Source organism: Sphaerodactylus townsendi, linkage group LG17, assembly GCF_021028975.2.
Source record: "Sphaerodactylus townsendi isolate TG3544 linkage group LG17, MPM_Stown_v2.3, whole genome shotgun sequence".
Classification (NCBI taxonomy): domain Eukaryota; kingdom Metazoa; phylum Chordata; class Lepidosauria; order Squamata; family Sphaerodactylidae; genus Sphaerodactylus; species Sphaerodactylus townsendi.
In genome coordinates, this window is record NC_059441.1 from 5,445,628 (window position 1) to 5,462,318 (window position 16,691).

Genomic DNA, 16,691 nt, shown 5'->3' on the forward strand with positions numbered 1-16,691 from the left:
ACCCCCCCCCCCCCCCACCCCCCCCCCCCCCCACCCCCCCCCCCCCCCACCCCCCCCCCCCCCCACCCCCCCCCCCCCCCACCCCCCCCCCCCCCCACCCCCCCCCCCCCCCACCCCCCCCCCCCCCCACCCCCCCCCCCCCCCACCCCCCCCCCCCCCCACCCCCCCCCCCCCCCACCCCCCCCCCCCCCCACCCCCCCCCCCCCCCACCCCCCCCCCCCCCCACCCCCCCCCCCCCCCACCCCCCCCCCCCCCCACCCCCCCCCCCCCCCACCCCCCCCCCCCCCCACCCCCCCCCCCCCCCACCCCCCCCCCCCCCCACCCCCCCCCCCCCCCACCCCCCCCCCCCCCCACCCCCCCCCCCCCCCACCCCCCCCCCCCCCCACCCCCCCCCCCCCCCACCCCCCCCCCCCCCCACCCCCCCCCCCCCCCACCCCCCCCCCCCCCCACCCCCCCCCCCCCCCACCCCCCCCCCCCCCCACCCCCCCCCCCCCCCACCCCCCCCCCCCCCCACCCCCCCCCCCCCCCACCCCCCCCCCCCCCCACCCCCCCCCCCCCCCACCCCCCCCCCCCCCCACCCCCCCCCCCCCCCACCCCCCCCCCCCCCCACCCCCCCCCCCCCCCACCCCCCCCCCCCCCCACCCCCCCCCCCCCCCACCCCCCCCCCCCCCCACCCCCCCCCCCCCCCACCCCCCCCCCCCCCCACCCCCCCCCCCCCCCACCCCCCCCCCCCCCCACCCCCCCCCCCCCCCACCCCCCCCCCCCCCCACCCCCCCCCCCCCCCACCCCCCCCCCCCCCCACCCCCCCCCCCCCCCACCCCCCCCCCCCCCCACCCCCCCCCCCCCCCACCCCCCCCCCCCCCCACCCCCCCCCCCCCCCACCCCCCCCCCCCCCCACCCCCCCCCCCCCCCACCCCCCCCCCCCCCCACCCCCCCCCCCCCCCACCCCCCCCCCCCCCCACCCCCCCCCCCCCCCACCCCCCCCCCCCCCCACCCCCCCCCCCCCCCACCCCCCCCCCCCCCCACCCCCCCCCCCCCCCACCCCCCCCCCCCCCCACCCCCCCCCCCCCCCACCCCCCCCCCCCCCCACCCCCCCCCCCCCCCACCCCCCCCCCCCCCCACCCCCCCCCCCCCCCACCCCCCCCCCCCCCCACCCCCCCCCCCCCCCACCCCCCCCCCCCCCCACCCCCCCCCCCCCCCACCCCCCCCCCCCCCCACCCCCCCCCCCCCCCACCCCCCCCCCCCCCCACCCCCCCCCCCCCCCACCCCCCCCCCCCCCCACCCCCCCCCCCCCCCACCCCCCCCCCCCCCCACCCCCCCCCCCCCCCACCCCCCCCCCCCCCCACCCCCCCCCCCCCCCACCCCCCCCCCCCCCCACCCCCCCCCCCCCCCACCCCCCCCCCCCCCCACCCCCCCCCCCCCCCACCCCCCCCCCCCCCCACCCCCCCCCCCCCCCACCCCCCCCCCCCCCCACCCCCCCCCCCCCCCACCCCCCCCCCCCCCCACCCCCCCCCCCCCCCACCCCCCCCCCCCCCCACCCCCCCCCCCCCCCACCCCCCCCCCCCCCCACCCCCCCCCCCCCCCACCCCCCCCCCCCCCCACCCCCCCCCCCCCCCACCCCCCCCCCCCCCCACCCCCCCCCCCCCCCACCCCCCCCCCCCCCCACCCCCCCCCCCCCCCACCCCCCCCCCCCCCCACCCCCCCCCCCCCCCACCCCCCCCCCCCCCCACCCCCCCCCCCCCCCACCCCCCCCCCCCCCCACCCCCCCCCCCCCCCACCCCCCCCCCCCCCCACCCCCCCCCCCCCCCACCCCCCCCCCCCCCCACCCCCCCCCCCCCCCACCCCCCCCCCCCCCCACCCCCCCCCCCCCCCACCCCCCCCCCCCCCCACCCCCCCCCCCCCCCACCCCCCCCCCCCCCCACCCCCCCCCCCCCCCACCCCCCCCCCCCCCCACCCCCCCCCCCCCCCACCCCCCCCCCCCCCCACCCCCCCCCCCCCCCACCCCCCCCCCCCCCCACCCCCCCCCCCCCCCACCCCCCCCCCCCCCCACCCCCCCCCCCCCCCACCCCCCCCCCCCCCCACCCCCCCCCCCCCCCACCCCCCCCCCCCCCCACCCCCCCCCCCCCCCACCCCCCCCCCCCCCCACCCCCCCCCCCCCCCACCCCCCCCCCCCCCCACCCCCCCCCCCCCCCACCCCCCCCCCCCCCCACCCCCCCCCCCCCCCACCCCCCCCCCCCCCCACCCCCCCCCCCCCCCACCCCCCCCCCCCCCCACCCCCCCCCCCCCCCACCCCCCCCCCCCCCCACCCCCCCCCCCCCCCACCCCCCCCCCCCCCCACCCCCCCCCCCCCCCACCCCCCCCCCCCCCCACCCCCCCCCCCCCCCACCCCCCCCCCCCCCCACCCCCCCCCCCCCCCACCCCCCCCCCCCCCCACCCCCCCCCCCCCCCACCCCCCCCCCCCCCCACCCCCCCCCCCCCCCACCCCCCCCCCCCCCCACCCCCCCCCCCCCCCACCCCCCCCCCCCCCCACCCCCCCCCCCCCCCACCCCCCCCCCCCCCCACCCCCCCCCCCCCCCACCCCCCCCCCCCCCCACCCCCCCCCCCCCCCACCCCCCCCCCCCCCCACCCCCCCCCCCCCCCACCCCCCCCCCCCCCCACCCCCCCCCCCCCCCACCCCCCCCCCCCCCCACCCCCCCCCCCCCCCACCCCCCCCCCCCCCCACCCCCCCCCCCCCCCACCCCCCCCCCCCCCCACCCCCCCCCCCCCCCACCCCCCCCCCCCCCCACCCCCCCCCCCCCCCACCCCCCCCCCCCCCCACCCCCCCCCCCCCCCACCCCCCCCCCCCCCCACCCCCCCCCCCCCCCACCCCCCCCCCCCCCCACCCCCCCCCCCCCCCACCCCCCCCCCCCCCCACCCCCCCCCCCCCCCACCCCCCCCCCCCCCCACCCCCCCCCCCCCCCACCCCCCCCCCCCCCCACCCCCCCCCCCCCCCACCCCCCCCCCCCCCCACCCCCCCCCCCCCCCACCCCCCCCCCCCCCCACCCCCCCCCCCCCCCACCCCCCCCCCCCCCCACCCCCCCCCCCCCCCACCCCCCCCCCCCCCCACCCCCCCCCCCCCCCACCCCCCCCCCCCCCCACCCCCCCCCCCCCCCACCCCCCCCCCCCCCCACCCCCCCCCCCCCCCACCCCCCCCCCCCCCCACCCCCCCCCCCCCCCACCCCCCCCCCCCCCCACCCCCCCCCCCCCCCACCCCCCCCCCCCCCCACCCCCCCCCCCCCCCACCCCCCCCCCCCCCCACCCCCCCCCCCCCCCACCCCCCCCCCCCCCCACCCCCCCCCCCCCCCACCCCCCCCCCCCCCCACCCCCCCCCCCCCCCACCCCCCCCCCCCCCCACCCCCCCCCCCCCCCACCCCCCCCCCCCCCCACCCCCCCCCCCCCCCACCCCCCCCCCCCCCCACCCCCCCCCCCCCCCACCCCCCCCCCCCCCCACCCCCCCCCCCCCCCACCCCCCCCCCCCCCCACCCCCCCCCCCCCCCACCCCCCCCCCCCCCCACCCCCCCCCCCCCCCACCCCCCCCCCCCCCCACCCCCCCCCCCCCCCACCCCCCCCCCCCCCCACCCCCCCCCCCCCCCACCCCCCCCCCCCCCCACCCCCCCCCCCCCCCACCCCCCCCCCCCCCCACCCCCCCCCCCCCCCACCCCCCCCCCCCCCCACCCCCCCCCCCCCCCACCCCCCCCCCCCCCCACCCCCCCCCCCCCCCACCCCCCCCCCCCCCCACCCCCCCCCCCCCCCACCCCCCCCCCCCCCCACCCCCCCCCCCCCCCACCCCCCCCCCCCCCCACCCCCCCCCCCCCCCACCCCCCCCCCCCCCCACCCCCCCCCCCCCCCACCCCCCCCCCCCCCCACCCCCCCCCCCCCCCACCCCCCCCCCCCCCCACCCCCCCCCCCCCCCACCCCCCCCCCCCCCCACCCCCCCCCCCCCCCACCCCCCCCCCCCCCCACCCCCCCCCCCCCCCACCCCCCCCCCCCCCCACCCCCCCCCCCCCCCACCCCCCCCCCCCCCCACCCCCCCCCCCCCCCACCCCCCCCCCCCCCCACCCCCCCCCCCCCCCACCCCCCCCCCCCCCCACCCCCCCCCCCCCCCACCCCCCCCCCCCCCCACCCCCCCCCCCCCCCACCCCCCCCCCCCCCCACCCCCCCCCCCCCCCACCCCCCCCCCCCCCCACCCCCCCCCCCCCCCACCCCCCCCCCCCCCCACCCCCCCCCCCCCCCACCCCCCCCCCCCCCCACCCCCCCCCCCCCCCACCCCCCCCCCCCCCCACCCCCCCCCCCCCCCACCCCCCCCCCCCCCCACCCCCCCCCCCCCCCACCCCCCCCCCCCCCCACCCCCCCCCCCCCCCACCCCCCCCCCCCCCCACCCCCCCCCCCCCCCACCCCCCCCCCCCCCCACCCCCCCCCCCCCCCACCCCCCCCCCCCCCCACCCCCCCCCCCCCCCACCCCCCCCCCCCCCCACCCCCCCCCCCCCCCACCCCCCCCCCCCCCCACCCCCCCCCCCCCCCACCCCCCCCCCCCCCCACCCCCCCCCCCCCCCACCCCCCCCCCCCCCCACCCCCCCCCCCCCCCACCCCCCCCCCCCCCCACCCCCCCCCCCCCCCACCCCCCCCCCCCCCCACCCCCCCCCCCCCCCACCCCCCCCCCCCCCCACCCCCCCCCCCCCCCACCCCCCCCCCCCCCCACCCCCCCCCCCCCCCACCCCCCCCCCCCCCCACCCCCCCCCCCCCCCACCCCCCCCCCCCCCCACCCCCCCCCCCCCCCACCCCCCCCCCCCCCCACCCCCCCCCCCCCCCACCCCCCCCCCCCCCCACCCCCCCCCCCCCCCACCCCCCCCCCCCCCCACCCCCCCCCCCCCCCACCCCCCCCCCCCCCCACCCCCCCCCCCCCCCACCCCCCCCCCCCCCCACCCCCCCCCCCCCCCACCCCCCCCCCCCCCCACCCCCCCCCCCCCCCACCCCCCCCCCCCCCCACCCCCCCCCCCCCCCACCCCCCCCCCCCCCCACCCCCCCCCCCCCCCACCCCCCCCCCCCCCCACCCCCCCCCCCCCCCACCCCCCCCCCCCCCCACCCCCCCCCCCCCCCACCCCCCCCCCCCCCCACCCCCCCCCCCCCCCACCCCCCCCCCCCCCCACCCCCCCCCCCCCCCACCCCCCCCCCCCCCCACCCCCCCCCCCCCCCACCCCCCCCCCCCCCCACCCCCCCCCCCCCCCACCCCCCCCCCCCCCCACCCCCCCCCCCCCCCACCCCCCCCCCCCCCCACCCCCCCCCCCCCCCACCCCCCCCCCCCCCCACCCCCCCCCCCCCCCACCCCCCCCCCCCCCCACCCCCCCCCCCCCCCACCCCCCCCCCCCCCCACCCCCCCCCCCCCCCACCCCCCCCCCCCCCCACCCCCCCCCCCCCCCACCCCCCCCCCCCCCCACCCCCCCCCCCCCCCACCCCCCCCCCCCCCCACCCCCCCCCCCCCCCACCCCCCCCCCCCCCCACCCCCCCCCCCCCCCACCCCCCCCCCCCCCCACCCCCCCCCCCCCCCACCCCCCCCCCCCCCCACCCCCCCCCCCCCCCACCCCCCCCCCCCCCCACCCCCCCCCCCCCCCACCCCCCCCCCCCCCCACCCCCCCCCCCCCCCACCCCCCCCCCCCCCCACCCCCCCCCCCCCCCACCCCCCCCCCCCCCCACCCCCCCCCCCCCCCACCCCCCCCCCCCCCCACCCCCCCCCCCCCCCACCCCCCCCCCCCCCCACCCCCCCCCCCCCCCACCCCCCCCCCCCCCCACCCCCCCCCCCCCCCACCCCCCCCCCCCCCCACCCCCCCCCCCCCCCACCCCCCCCCCCCCCCACCCCCCCCCCCCCCCACCCCCCCCCCCCCCCACCCCCCCCCCCCCCCACCCCCCCCCCCCCCCACCCCCCCCCCCCCCCACCCCCCCCCCCCCCCACCCCCCCCCCCCCCCACCCCCCCCCCCCCCCACCCCCCCCCCCCCCCACCCCCCCCCCCCCCCACCCCCCCCCCCCCCCACCCCCCCCCCCCCCCACCCCCCCCCCCCCCCACCCCCCCCCCCCCCCACCCCCCCCCCCCCCCACCCCCCCCCCCCCCCACCCCCCCCCCCCCCCACCCCCCCCCCCCCCCACCCCCCCCCCCCCCCACCCCCCCCCCCCCCCACCCCCCCCCCCCCCCACCCCCCCCCCCCCCCACCCCCCCCCCCCCCCACCCCCCCCCCCCCCCACCCCCCCCCCCCCCCACCCCCCCCCCCCCCCACCCCCCCCCCCCCCCACCCCCCCCCCCCCCCACCCCCCCCCCCCCCCACCCCCCCCCCCCCCCACCCCCCCCCCCCCCCACCCCCCCCCCCCCCCACCCCCCCCCCCCCCCACCCCCCCCCCCCCCCACCCCCCCCCCCCCCCACCCCCCCCCCCCCCCACCCCCCCCCCCCCCCACCCCCCCCCCCCCCCACCCCCCCCCCCCCCCACCCCCCCCCCCCCCCACCCCCCCCCCCCCCCACCCCCCCCCCCCCCCACCCCCCCCCCCCCCCACCCCCCCCCCCCCCCACCCCCCCCCCCCCCCACCCCCCCCCCCCCCCACCCCCCCCCCCCCCCACCCCCCCCCCCCCCCACCCCCCCCCCCCCCCACCCCCCCCCCCCCCCACCCCCCCCCCCCCCCACCCCCCCCCCCCCCCACCCCCCCCCCCCCCCACCCCCCCCCCCCCCCACCCCCCCCCCCCCCCACCCCCCCCCCCCCCCACCCCCCCCCCCCCCCACCCCCCCCCCCCCCCACCCCCCCCCCCCCCCACCCCCCCCCCCCCCCACCCCCCCCCCCCCCCACCCCCCCCCCCCCCCACCCCCCCCCCCCCCCACCCCCCCCCCCCCCCACCCCCCCCCCCCCCCACCCCCCCCCCCCCCCACCCCCCCCCCCCCCCACCCCCCCCCCCCCCCACCCCCCCCCCCCCCCACCCCCCCCCCCCCCCACCCCCCCCCCCCCCCACCCCCCCCCCCCCCCACCCCCCCCCCCCCCCACCCCCCCCCCCCCCCACCCCCCCCCCCCCCCACCCCCCCCCCCCCCCACCCCCCCCCCCCCCCACCCCCCCCCCCCCCCACCCCCCCCCCCCCCCACCCCCCCCCCCCCCCACCCCCCCCCCCCCCCACCCCCCCCCCCCCCCACCCCCCCCCCCCCCCACCCCCCCCCCCCCCCACCCCCCCCCCCCCCCACCCCCCCCCCCCCCCACCCCCCCCCCCCCCCACCCCCCCCCCCCCCCACCCCCCCCCCCCCCCACCCCCCCCCCCCCCCACCCCCCCCCCCCCCCACCCCCCCCCCCCCCCACCCCCCCCCCCCCCCACCCCCCCCCCCCCCCACCCCCCCCCCCCCCCACCCCCCCCCCCCCCCACCCCCCCCCCCCCCCACCCCCCCCCCCCCCCACCCCCCCCCCCCCCCACCCCCCCCCCCCCCCACCCCCCCCCCCCCCCACCCCCCCCCCCCCCCACCCCCCCCCCCCCCCACCCCCCCCCCCCCCCACCCCCCCCCCCCCCCACCCCCCCCCCCCCCCACCCCCCCCCCCCCCCACCCCCCCCCCCCCCCACCCCCCCCCCCCCCCACCCCCCCCCCCCCCCACCCCCCCCCCCCCCCACCCCCCCCCCCCCCCACCCCCCCCCCCCCCCACCCCCCCCCCCCCCCACCCCCCCCCCCCCCCACCCCCCCCCCCCCCCACCCCCCCCCCCCCCCACCCCCCCCCCCCCCCACCCCCCCCCCCCCCCACCCCCCCCCCCCCCCACCCCCCCCCCCCCCCACCCCCCCCCCCCCCCACCCCCCCCCCCCCCCACCCCCCCCCCCCCCCACCCCCCCCCCCCCCCACCCCCCCCCCCCCCCACCCCCCCCCCCCCCCACCCCCCCCCCCCCCCACCCCCCCCCCCCCCCACCCCCCCCCCCCCCCACCCCCCCCCCCCCCCACCCCCCCCCCCCCCCACCCCCCCCCCCCCCCACCCCCCCCCCCCCCCACCCCCCCCCCCCCCCACCCCCCCCCCCCCCCACCCCCCCCCCCCCCCACCCCCCCCCCCCCCCACCCCCCCCCCCCCCCACCCCCCCCCCCCCCCACCCCCCCCCCCCCCCACCCCCCCCCCCCCCCACCCCCCCCCCCCCCCACCCCCCCCCCCCCCCACCCCCCCCCCCCCCCACCCCCCCCCCCCCCCACCCCCCCCCCCCCCCACCCCCCCCCCCCCCCACCCCCCCCCCCCCCCACCCCCCCCCCCCCCCACCCCCCCCCCCCCCCACCCCCCCCCCCCCCCACCCCCCCCCCCCCCCACCCCCCCCCCCCCCCACCCCCCCCCCCCCCCACCCCCCCCCCCCCCCACCCCCCCCCCCCCCCACCCCCCCCCCCCCCCACCCCCCCCCCCCCCCACCCCCCCCCCCCCCCACCCCCCCCCCCCCCCACCCCCCCCCCCCCCCACCCCCCCCCCCCCCCACCCCCCCCCCCCCCCACCCCCCCCCCCCCCCACCCCCCCCCCCCCCCACCCCCCCCCCCCCCCACCCCCCCCCCCCCCCACCCCCCCCCCCCCCCACCCCCCCCCCCCCCCACCCCCCCCCCCCCCCACCCCCCCCCCCCCCCACCCCCCCCCCCCCCCACCCCCCCCCCCCCCCACCCCCCCCCCCCCCCACCCCCCCCCCCCCCCACCCCCCCCCCCCCCCACCCCCCCCCCCCCCCACCCCCCCCCCCCCCCACCCCCCCCCCCCCCCACCCCCCCCCCCCCCCACCCCCCCCCCCCCCCACCCCCCCCCCCCCCCACCCCCCCCCCCCCCCACCCCCCCCCCCCCCCACCCCCCCCCCCCCCCACCCCCCCCCCCCCCCACCCCCCCCCCCCCCCACCCCCCCCCCCCCCCACCCCCCCCCCCCCCCACCCCCCCCCCCCCCCACCCCCCCCCCCCCCCACCCCCCCCCCCCCCCACCCCCCCCCCCCCCCACCCCCCCCCCCCCCCACCCCCCCCCCCCCCCACCCCCCCCCCCCCCCACCCCCCCCCCCCCCCACCCCCCCCCCCCCCCACCCCCCCCCCCCCCCACCCCCCCCCCCCCCCACCCCCCCCCCCCCCCACCCCCCCCCCCCCCCACCCCCCCCCCCCCCCACCCCCCCCCCCCCCCACCCCCCCCCCCCCCCACCCCCCCCCCCCCCCACCCCCCCCCCCCCCCACCCCCCCCCCCCCCCACCCCCCCCCCCCCCCACCCCCCCCCCCCCCCACCCCCCCCCCCCCCCACCCCCCCCCCCCCCCACCCCCCCCCCCCCCCACCCCCCCCCCCCCCCACCCCCCCCCCCCCCCACCCCCCCCCCCCCCCACCCCCCCCCCCCCCCACCCCCCCCCCCCCCCACCCCCCCCCCCCCCCACCCCCCCCCCCCCCCACCCCCCCCCCCCCCCACCCCCCCCCCCCCCCACCCCCCCCCCCCCCCACCCCCCCCCCCCCCCACCCCCCCCCCCCCCCACCCCCCCCCCCCCCCACCCCCCCCCCCCCCCACCCCCCCCCCCCCCCACCCCCCCCCCCCCCCACCCCCCCCCCCCCCCACCCCCCCCCCCCCCCACCCCCCCCCCCCCCCACCCCCCCCCCCCCCCACCCCCCCCCCCCCCCACCCCCCCCCCCCCCCACCCCCCCCCCCCCCCACCCCCCCCCCCCCCCACCCCCCCCCCCCCCCACCCCCCCCCCCCCCCACCCCCCCCCCCCCCCACCCCCCCCCCCCCCCACCCCCCCCCCCCCCCACCCCCCCCCCCCCCCACCCCCCCCCCCCCCCACCCCCCCCCCCCCCCACCCCCCCCCCCCCCCACCCCCCCCCCCCCCCACCCCCCCCCCCCCCCACCCCCCCCCCCCCCCACCCCCCCCCCCCCCCACCCCCCCCCCCCCCCACCCCCCCCCCCCCCCACCCCCCCCCCCCCCCACCCCCCCCCCCCCCCACCCCCCCCCCCCCCCACCCCCCCCCCCCCCCACCCCCCCCCCCCCCCACCCCCCCCCCCCCCCACCCCCCCCCCCCCCCACCCCCCCCCCCCCCCACCCCCCCCCCCCCCCACCCCCCCCCCCCCCCACCCCCCCCCCCCCCCACCCCCCCCCCCCCCCACCCCCCCCCCCCCCCACCCCCCCCCCCCCCCACCCCCCCCCCCCCCCACCCCCCCCCCCCCCCACCCCCCCCCCCCCCCACCCCCCCCCCCCCCCACCCCCCCCCCCCCCCACCCCCCCCCCCCCCCACCCCCCCCCCCCCCCACCCCCCCCCCCCCCCACCCCCCCCCCCCCCCACCCCCCCCCCCCCCCACCCCCCCCCCCCCCCACCCCCCCCCCCCCCCACCCCCCCCCCCCCCCACCCCCCCCCCCCCCCACCCCCCCCCCCCCCCACCCCCCCCCCCCCCCACCCCCCCCCCCCCCCACCCCCCCCCCCCCCCACCCCCCCCCCCCCCCACCCCCCCCCCCCCCCACCCCCCCCCCCCCCCACCCCCCCCCCCCCCCACCCCCCCCCCCCCCCACCCCCCCCCCCCCCCACCCCCCCCCCCCCCCACCCCCCCCCCCCCCCACCCCCCCCCCCCCCCACCCCCCCCCCCCCCCACCCCCCCCCCCCCCCACCCCCCCCCCCCCCCACCCCCCCCCCCCCCCACCCCCCCCCCCCCCCACCCCCCCCCCCCCCCACCCCCCCCCCCCCCCACCCCCCCCCCCCCCCACCCCCCCCCCCCCCCACCCCCCCCCCCCCCCACCCCCCCCCCCCCCCACCCCCCCCCCCCCCCACCCCCCCCCCCCCCCACCCCCCCCCCCCCCCACCCCCCCCCCCCCCCACCCCCCCCCCCCCCCACCCCCCCCCCCCCCCACCCCCCCCCCCCCCCACCCCCCCCCCCCCCCACCCCCCCCCCCCCCCACCCCCCCCCCCCCCCACCCCCCCCCCCCCCCACCCCCCCCCCCCCCCACCCCCCCCCCCCCCCACCCCCCCCCCCCCCCACCCCCCCCCCCCCCCACCCCCCCCCCCCCCCACCCCCCCCCCCCCCCACCCCCCCCCCCCCCCACCCCCCCCCCCCCCCACCCCCCCCCCCCCCCACCCCCCCCCCCCCCCACCCCCCCCCCCCCCCACCCCCCCCCCCCCCCACCCCCCCCCCCCCCCACCCCCCCCCCCCCCCACCCCCCCCCCCCCCCACCCCCCCCCCCCCCCACCCCCCCCCCCCCCCACCCCCCCCCCCCCCCACCCCCCCCCCCCCCCACCCCCCCCCCCCCCCACCCCCCCCCCCCCCCACCCCCCCCCCCCCCCACCCCCCCCCCCCCCCACCCCCCCCCCCCCCCACCCCCCCCCCCCCCCACCCCCCCCCCCCCCCACCCCCCCCCCCCCCCACCCCCCCCCCCCCCCACCCCCCCCCCCCCCCACCCCCCCCCCCCCCCACCCCCCCCCCCCCCCACCCCCCCCCCCCCCCACCCCCCCCCCCCCCCACCCCCCCCCCCCCCCACCCCCCCCCCCCCCCACCCCCCCCCCCCCCCACCCCCCCCCCCCCCCACCCCCCCCCCCCCCCACCCCCCCCCCCCCCCACCCCCCCCCCCCCCCACCCCCCCCCCCCCCCACCCCCCCCCCCCCCCACCCCCCCCCCCCCCCACCCCCCCCCCCCCCCACCCCCCCCCCCCCCCACCCCCCCCCCCCCCCACCCCCCCCCCCCCCCACCCCCCCCCCCCCCCACCCCCCCCCCCCCCCACCCCCCCCCCCCCCCACCCCCCCCCCCCCCCACCCCCCCCCCCCCCCACCCCCCCCCCCCCCCACCCCCCCCCCCCCCCACCCCCCCCCCCCCCCACCCCCCCCCCCCCCCACCCCCCCCCCCCCCCACCCCCCCCCCCCCCCACCCCCCCCCCCCCCCACCCCCCCCCCCCCCCACCCCCCCCCCCCCCCACCCCCCCCCCCCCCCACCCCCCCCCCCCCCCACCCCCCCCCCCCCCCACCCCCCCCCCCCCCCACCCCCCCCCCCCCCCACCCCCCCCCCCCCCCACCCCCCCCCCCCCCCACCCCCCCCCCCCCCCACCCCCCCCCCCCCCCACCCCCCCCCCCCCCCACCCCCCCCCCCCCCCACCCCCCCCCCCCCCCACCCCCCCCCCCCCCCACCCCCCCCCCCCCCCACCCCCCCCCCCCCCCACCCCCCCCCCCCCCCACCCCCCCCCCCCCCCACCCCCCCCCCCCCCCACCCCCCCCCCCCCCCACCCCCCCCCCCCCCCACCCCCCCCCCCCCCCACCCCCCCCCCCCCCCACCCCCCCCCCCCCCCACCCCCCCCCCCCCCCACCCCCCCCCCCCCCCACCCCCCCCCCCCCCCACCCCCCCCCCCCCCCACCCCCCCCCCCCCCCACCCCCCCCCCCCCCCACCCCCCCCCCCCCCCACCCCCCCCCCCCCCCACCCCCCCCCCCCCCCACCCCCCCCCCCCCCCACCCCCCCCCCCCCCCACCCCCCCCCCCCCCCACCCCCCCCCCCCCCCACCCCCCCCCCCCCCCACCCCCCCCCCCCCCCACCCCCCCCCCCCCCCACCCCCCCCCCCCCCCACCCCCCCCCCCCCCCACCCCCCCCCCCCCCCACCCCCCCCCCCCCCCACCCCCCCCCCCCCCCACCCCCCCCCCCCCCCACCCCCCCCCCCCCCCACCCCCCCCCCCCCCCACCCCCCCCCCCCCCCACCCCCCCCCCCCCCCACCCCCCCCCCCCCCCACCCCCCCCCCCCCCCACCCCCCCCCCCCCCCACCCCCCCCCCCCCCCACCCCCCCCCCCCCCCACCCCCCCCCCCCCCCACCCCCCCCCCCCCCCACCCCCCCCCCCCCCCACCCCCCCCCCCCCCCACCCCCCCCCCCCCCCACCCCCCCCCCCCCCCACCCCCCCCCCCCCCCACCCCCCCCCCCCCCCACCCCCCCCCCCCCCCACCCCCCCCCCCCCCCACCCCCCCCCCCCCCCACCCCCCCCCCCCCCCACCCCCCCCCCCCCCCACCCCCCCCCCCCCCCACCCCCCCCCCCCCCCACCCCCCCCCCCCCCCACCCCCCCCCCCCCCCACCCCCCCCCCCCCCCACCCCCCCCCCCCCCCACCCCCCCCCCCCCCCACCCCCCCCCCCCCCCACCCCCCCCCCCCCCCACCCCCCCCCCCCCCCACCCCCCCCCCCCCCCACCCCCCCCCCCCCCCACCCCCCCCCCCCCCCACCCCCCCCCCCCCCCACCCCCCCCCCCCCCCACCCCCCCCCCCCCCCACCCCCCCCCCCCCCCACCCCCCCCCCCCCCCACCCCCCCCCCCCCCCACCCCCCCCCCCCCCCACCCCCCCCCCCCCCCACCCCCCCCCCCCCCCACCCCCCCCCCCCCCCACCCCCCCCCCCCCCCACCCCCCCCCCCCCCCACCCCCCCCCCCCCCCACCCCCCCCCCCCCCCACCCCCCCCCCCCCCCACCCCCCCCCCCCCCCACCCCCCCCCCCCCCCACCCCCCCCCCCCCCCACCCCCCCCCCCCCCCACCCCCCCCCCCCCCCACCCCCCCCCCCCCCCACCCCCCCCCCCCCCCACCCCCCCCCCCCCCCACCCCCCCCCCCCCCCACCCCCCCCCCCCCCCACCCCCCCCCCCCCCCACCCCCCCCCCCCCCCACCCCCCCCCCCCCCCACCCCCCCCCCCCCCCACCCCCCCCCCCCCCCACCCCCCCCCCCCCCCACCCCCCCCCCCCCCCACCCCCCCCCCCCCCCACCCCCCCCCCCCCCCACCCCCCCCCCCCCCCACCCCCCCCCCCCCCCACCCCCCCCCCCCCCCACCCCCCCCCCCCCCCACCCCCCCCCCCCCCCACCCCCCCCCCCCCCCACCCCCCCCCCCCCCCACCCCCCCCCCCCCCCACCCCCCCCCCCCCCCACCCCCCCCCCCCCCCACCCCCCCCCCCCCCCACCCCCCCCCCCCCCCACCCCCCCCCCCCCCCACCCCCCCCCCCCCCCACCCCCCCCCCCCCCCACCCCCCCCCCCCCCCACCCCCCCCCCCCCCCACCCCCCCCCCCCCCCACCCCCCCCCCCCCCCACCCCCCCCCCCCCCCACCCCCCCCCCCCCCCACCCCCCCCCCCCCCCACCCCCCCCCCCCCCCACCCCCCCCCCCCCCCACCCCCCCCCCCCCCCACCCCCCCCCCCCCCCACCCCCCCCCCCCCCCACCCCCCCCCCCCCCCACCCCCCCCCCCCCCCACCCCCCCCCCCCCCCACCCCCCCCCCCCCCCACCCCCCCCCCCCCCCACCCCCCCCCCCCCCCACCCCCCCCCCCCCCCACCCCCCCCCCCCCCCACCCCCCCCCCCCCCCACCCCCCCCCCCCCCCACCCCCCCCCCCCCCCACCCCCCCCCCCCCCCACCCCCCCCCCCCCCCACCCCCCCCCCCCCCCACCCCCCCCCCCCCCCACCCCCCCCCCCCCCCACCCCCCCCCCCCCCCACCCCCCCCCCCCCCCACCCCCCCCCCCCCCCACCCCCCCCCCCCCCCACCCCCCCCCCCCCCCACCCCCCCCCCCCCCCACCCCCCCCCCCCCCCACCCCCCCCCCCCCCCACCCCCCCCCCCCCCCACCCCCCCCCCCCCCCACCCCCCCCCCCCCCCACCCCCCCCCCCCCCCACCCCCCCCCCCCCCCACCCCCCCCCCCCCCCACCCCCCCCCCCCCCCACCCCCCCCCCCCCCCACCCCCCCCCCCCCCCACCCCCCCCCCCCCCCACCCCCCCCCCCCCCCACCCCCCCCCCCCCCCACCCCCCCCCCCCCCCACCCCCCCCCCCCCCCACCCCCCCCCCCCCCCACCCCCCCCCCCCCCCACCCCCCCCCCCCCCCACCCCCCCCCCCCCCCACCCCCCCCCCCCCCCACCCCCCCCCCCCCCCACCCCCCCCCCCCCCCACCCCCCCCCCCCCCCACCCCCCCCCCCCCCCACCCCCCCCCCCCCCCACCCCCCCCCCCCCCCACCCCCCCCCCCCCCCACCCCCCCCCCCCCCCACCCCCCCCCCCCCCCACCCCCCCCCCCCCCCACCCCCCCCCCCCCCCACCCCCCCCCCCCCCCACCCCCCCCCCCCCCCACCCCCCCCCCCCCCCACCCCCCCCCCCCCCCACCCCCCCCCCCCCCCACCCCCCCCCCCCCCCACCCCCCCCCCCCCCCACCCCCCCCCCCCCCCACCCCCCCCCCCCCCCACCCCCCCCCCCCCCCACCCCCCCCCCCCCCCACCCCCCCCCCCCCCCACCCCCCCCCCCCCCCACCCCCCCCCCCCCCCACCCCCCCCCCCCCCCACCCCCCCCCCCCCCCACCCCCCCCCCCCCCCACCCCCCCCCCCCCCCACCCCCCCCCCCCCCCACCCCCCCCCCCCCCCACCCCCCCCCCCCCCCACCCCCCCCCCCCCCCACCCCCCCCCCCCCCCACCCCCCCCCCCCCCCACCCCCCCCCCCCCCCACCCCCCCCCCCCCCCACCCCCCCCCCCCCCCACCCCCCCCCCCCCCCACCCCCCCCCCCCCCCACCCCCCCCCCCCCCCACCCCCCCCCCCCCCCACCCCCCCCCCCCCCCACCCCCCCCCCCCCCCACCCCCCCCCCCCCCCACCCCCCCCCCCCCCCACCCCCCCCCCCCCCCACCCCCCCCCCCCCCCACCCCCCCCCCCCCCCACCCCCCCCCCCCCCCACCCCCCCCCCCCCCCACCCCCCCCCCCCCCCACCCCCCCCCCCCCCCACCCCCCCCCCCCCCCACCCCCCCCCCCCCCCACCCCCCCCCCCCCCCACCCCCCCCCCCCCCCACCCCCCCCCCCCCCCACCCCCCCCCCCCCCCACCCCCCCCCCCCCCCACCCCCCCCCCCCCCCACCCCCCCCCCCCCCCACCCCCCCCCCCCCCCACCCCCCCCCCCCCCCACCCCCCCCCCCCCCCACCCCCCCCCCCCCCCACCCCCCCCCCCCCCCACCCCCCCCCCCCCCCACCCCCCCCCCCCCCCACCCCCCCCCCCCCCCACCCCCCCCCCCCCCCACCCCCCCCCCCCCCCACCCCCCCCCCCCCCCACCCCCCCCCCCCCCCACCCCCCCCCCCCCCCACCCCCCCCCCCCCCCACCCCCCCCCCCCCCCACCCCCCCCCCCCCCCACCCCCCCCCCCCCCCACCCCCCCCCCCCCCCACCCCCCCCCCCCCCCACCCCCCCCCCCCCCCACCCCCCCCCCCCCCCACCCCCCCCCCCCCCCACCCCCCCCCCCCCCCACCCCCCCCCCCCCCCACCCCCCCCCCCCCCCACCCCCCCCCCCCCCCACCCCCCCCCCCCCCCACCCCCCCCCCCCCCCACCCCCCCCCCCCCCCACCCCCCCCCCCCCCCACCCCCCCCCCCCCCCACCCCCCCCCCCCCCCACCCCCCCCCCCCCCCACCCCCCCCCCCCCCCACCCCCCCCCCCCCCCACCCCCCCCCCCCCCCACCCCCCCCCCCCCCCACCCCCCCCCCCCCCCACCCCCCCCCCCCCCCACCCCCCCCCCCCCCCACCCCCCCCCCCCCCCACCCCCCCCCCCCCCCACCCCCCCCCCCCCCCACCCCCCCCCCCCCCCACCCCCCCCCCCCCCCACCCCCCCCCCCCCCCACCCCCCCCCCCCCCCACCCCCCCCCCCCCCCACCCCCCCCCCCCCCCACCCCCCCCCCCCCCCACCCCCCCCCCCCCCCACCCCCCCCCCCCCCCACC